General features: G+C 36.1%; 1 pseudogene; it reads right to left on the bottom strand.

Moving 5' to 3' along the window:
* Nucleotides 1-408: 408 nt before the first annotated feature.
* LOC113925489 lies at nt 409-3,850 on the bottom strand (annotated as a pseudogene).
* Between the last annotated feature and the right edge of the window lie 1,106 nt (nt 3,851-4,956).

Below are 4,956 nucleotides of genomic sequence, written 5' to 3'. Positions count from 1 at the left end.
CTGTAGTTTGTGAATTATTTACTAATGTGTGGGTTTTTCTGCTATATGTAATTTTTTATTTTTTCAGAGTTCACATCTAGTTCTTGTTTTTAAGCCTCATGTTGTCTGCTGTACGGACATTTTCCTCTTCAGTATCCAAGCAACTGCTATTTGTATCTGGAAAACCAACTCTTATGTGTCACTCATCCCCTAACACAGGTAGTGATTGCTTCCCACTCTGGGCTGCCATAGCCTTGTGCTTAAAACCCTACAATAGTGCATGCTACTTTTTTTTTTTTTTAAGGAATGAACAAAATTTGATTTTTTTGTTTTAGATAATACTTAAATATTAAGAAAGCTAAAAATTTAAAATTTAAAATATGTTGGCTAGATTTATCTATACATTATATTTACATAACGATTCTGATCTTACCTTCCCAAGAGCAGTTGCCCCGGAGGACAGAAAGGTAACCTGTAGTAGTCTTTGGGGCTTGTACCATCTACATTTTTATGGAATATAAAACACTCTGCTTCTTCCACTTCTAATAGCTCATTAAGGGAAGCCACTACCAAACCGTGTCCCTGCAGCATTTCCAGATAGCGGGACACAGCTCTCTCAATCCTTGTGAATGCCATACAGGAGGGAGGAGCCTCATGTCTTGCACTTCTGGCATTCCACTTACTCTAGGAATCAGGGTGATCTGTAATGTGATACCAGGATGATTATCCTGTTCTGCCTTGGTTATTTGAGGGTGTTGCTGTAACCTGTTCTCTCTCTTTAAAAGACAAGACTTTTCAAATTCCGTCTTATTGGCCTGCTCTTCTATGGATGTTATATTCATTTCAGCAACTACGGAGGCAGAGGTCACTCCTGTGATTCTGTTTGGGTATTGCAAATATTAACAACTTCTTCCAACTCTTGTTTCAGTGTTGCCCTGTTTCTAACAGCCTCTTCCTACATCCCAATAACACCAAAGGTGCCTTAACTTGCCAACAATTTTGCTTTGCAGATCCAGAATTTAGCAAATTTTTCAGCCTCAGGAACACCAGACAATATGGTAAATATTTCATTAGAAAGTACACCACCTTCAATGATCTGCAGACGAATGTCTGTTAGAATGTTGTTAATTTTATAGGACAGTTCAAATTGTGTTTTCTTTTCTTCATCTTCTTTTTCCATATTCTTCCAGAACGAAATATTAATTTCCTCTATTATTTTTCTTTTTAAGTTCCATAGGAGACTGTTTCTAGATTTTTCCCCTTAGGTTTCTACCATTCTTCTAGTTGTCTCCCTCAATCCTCCACTGTGATCTTCTTCTTAATATTTGGATTAGTTTGGGTCCCATTTGGGACTCTTCTTGCATTTATAGTTTGGTCACCAGATTGAGTTTTGGGAGCTGTCTTATTGAGAAAATGGTCCCAGGCAAGAGTCTTTTTCAACATGGAGTCCAAATTCTGTGCTTTTTGTTAATAGCTGTTGGTGCATTTATTCCCATTGGTGCCATTTGCTGTTAATTTAGGGGTGCTTGGAATGACTGAATTAAAATTGCCAACTGTCAAATTGGGACTTTGGCTTAGGGCTTTTGGTCTTTTGCAGTGCACATGATATCGGAGATCCGAAACAGGTTTAGGGGATTTCTGATCTTGCTTAATGCTTGGATGTCTGTTGCTATAGCTTCCCTGAAGCACACTGGGACATGTCAAGGATTTGGTTTGCTTTACCTTTTGTTCAGTAACAGTGTGTGACTAACTTAATTCCATTTAGTCTTTCATATTTATCCTTATTAACCTGTATATCCTTTATGTCCTTGACCACTGGTTTCTTTGCTGCTTGAGTCCTACTAAGGGTCTGAACAGAATGAGAGGGAGCTGTCTTTGGGAGTTTTTCTCCTGGTCTTACAAGATTTGGTCCTCTTGAGAGTTGTTGGGACTTTACTGGTGGAATCCCAATTTGTGTTTATTTAGCAAATTGCTTTTTAACTCTTTCAGAACAGCACTATTCCCTGAACTTTTGCCCAAGACTTGCTTAAGAGCCAATCTGCTCTTGGTTTGATTATAAGAGTTAGTCTTTGGCTTATCTATTGTCCATAATTCAAATGGCTTCCTTTCAGAGTCTGAGAGCATTTGGGGCAGTCTCTTTTTGTTTATCTCTTTTAGAAAGCTATCCAAGAATTCATTTTCAACATGGTTATTGTCCACGGAGTTTGCACATTTAACATTTCCTTGATCTGCTACCTGCTGTTTTGCAGTTTTCAATTCCTGTATATTAAGTGACCCTACAGTTTTTCTGGACAGTTCTCCAGTAGTGAATGACCCAGCTTCATGCTGTTCTTGATTATTGCTGGAAGGCTTACAGTTTAAGTTAGAAGAAATACATCCTGAAGTCAGCCTTTTGCCCGGAAGTTTTAGTGGTTCCAACTTTGGCTTCTGGATCCTGTGATACTAGCAGTTCTGGGCTGGATTTAATGCTGTTGGGTCTTAGAATTCTGATAGGCAAAGCAACATGATTAGTAACATCCTTTTTGGGTATAGTAATTGATTTAGAAGGTAGATGATTCAGACCATTACTCTTAGCTTTTAGATAAGGCTTGCTGTTTTGGCACTTCAGTTTTTCCTTGGCTGCTAGGTACTCCTGGAGCTTTCTCTGCTGCTTTTTAGCAGCTGTTATGTCTCCGGTGGCACCATGACTCCTATGTGACAGTTTTTCTTCCACCTTTTTAAAAAAAATGTTTAGTGTATCTTCCACAGTACCATCAGAAGGATCTTCCTGAAAAACATTTGATCCTTAGTTTAAGAAACAAGTTCAATGATAGAACAGAATCAAAATTTGTTAGTTTTGATGGATAGAATAAGTTTAAAAGGGACACCTGAAATGAACCTTGATAAAAACAATGGAATATTACTCAGCCATCAGAAAGGATGAATACCCACATTTGCATCGACATGCATGGAACTGGAGGGGACTATGTTAAGGGAAATAAGTCAAGCAGAGAAAGATAATTATCACAGGATTTCACTCATATGTGGAACATAACGAATAGCTTGGAGGACCACAGGGGAAGGGAGGGAAAACTGAATGGGAGGAAATCACAGAAGGAGACAAACCATGAGAGACTCTGGACTCTGGGAACCAAACTGAAGTTTACGGAAGGGAGGGGGGAGTGGGAAGTTGGGGTAACCGGGTGATGGGTATTAAGGAGGGCACGTGTGGTGATGAGCACTGGGTGTTTTACACAACTAATGAATCGTTGAACAGTACATCAAAAACTAATAATGTACTCGATGCTGGCTAATTGAACATAATAATTAAAAAAATAAAATAAAATACCTGAAAAAACAAAATAAAACAAAAGCCCTGTGTCTGGGGCCCAGTAGCCTACAAAACAAACTTGTAAATCTTTGTATGACATCAAGTGTTCAATATCTATTCCATCTTGGTCTTCTGATTTTTCTTGTACAGAAACCCTGTCCCTCACATGCCATATCATGCCTTGATAACTTGAACATGTCATTTCCTCTCCCCTCTGCCCACATTCCTTTCTCCAGAGGTTGTGGTAAATGGGTTCTTACTAACACTACCAGGCCCAGATGAAATGTGGCTTCCTTGTTGAGTGAACTCATACACTCAGGTAAAGTCACTGTTTTGTGCCTCATATTTCCTGTTACACTTTTTGTTAAAGTCAAAATCTTTATAATGGGCAGTGGGACCCTACCTTATTCTTTATAGTTTTCCTGTCTTCTCCACACCTTTGACCTCATGATCTTGTCTTAAAGCTTTTCCTCCGGTTACTCCCTCTGTCTTCAGTGACCTTAATGCAGATATCCACTTGGCTATCTTCTTCACATCCTTTGAGAGTTGCTTAAACGACATCTTCTCAATGAGGCTTATCATGACCACTATATTTAAAATTGCAATTGCCCTACCAATCAGCTTTATGCTATATATTTTTTCATAGTATTTATCATCTTATAAAAAACTACATAACTTATTTATTTGATTTATTTTTAAATTACTATACCTATCCAATAGAATGTAAGTCCCATGATGGCAAAGGTTTTGTCTGTTCATTTTTCCATTTATATGTACCAAACATCTAGAATAGTGTCTGTATAATAAATATTTATTAACTAAGTGAAAAATAAATCTTGAGCAAGTTACTTTGCCTCTTTAACCTTTACTTCCTTGTATTTAAAACAGAGGTCATAAGAATTCCTAAGTGAGAAAGCTATTGTGATTAATAAATGAGATAATGCATACAAAGCAGTTAGCGTAGTGCCTGACTCATCATACTCAATTAATTAATAATGTTAACTCCCATTATTAATGATTTTACTATTTTCTGGTTTTTTAAGATTCAAAACCTTAATTCATAACTATCAAGCTTACAGAAATGAAAAAAGAAAAGTTAAGGAGAGGAACCCAGGAAGAATATTTGTAGGTGGAATTCATTATATAGTTATATATTTTTTAACTCCAGAAAAATGATAAATTACATTTTACAATATACAAGTCATATATGATATATAAAACATTAAAAAAAGTATTTTCTAGAAATCTCAATAATTCTCTTTATGAAAGGAATATAAAGGATGAAATTTATTAATTTTTCAATTATCAGAACTGTTAGTTTAACACCATTTTTACCAAAAGTCACCTTATAATAAATAAAGTGCCATTAAAATTTAGGACATTCTTAACTTCTAAAAAACAGATCAAATTGATACACATAGTTTTTTAAAAATAAAAGCAAATGCTATTGATGGAGATAAAAAGAAATTCAGCAATTTCTTGCCCTAACCTTCTACATGGCCAACTATACTCACTGAGGCTTTAATTATAAATATTTAGAGCTGTACTGGTGCTTGCCTTTACATATCTAACATATATGCTTATACTGCTATTTTTTAATTCATCAAATGAAGATTATTTTGTTGTCTTTGGTCTGTGATATATCAGCTTTGCTTTATTTCTCCACC

The sequence above is a fragment of the Zalophus californianus genome, chromosome 2 (genome assembly GCF_009762305.2).
Source record: "Zalophus californianus isolate mZalCal1 chromosome 2, mZalCal1.pri.v2, whole genome shotgun sequence".
Classification (NCBI taxonomy): Eukaryota; Metazoa; Chordata; class Mammalia; order Carnivora; family Otariidae; genus Zalophus; species Zalophus californianus.
Note: the sequence above shows the minus strand (reverse complement) of the source record. Positions and strands in the feature narration are given on the sequence as shown.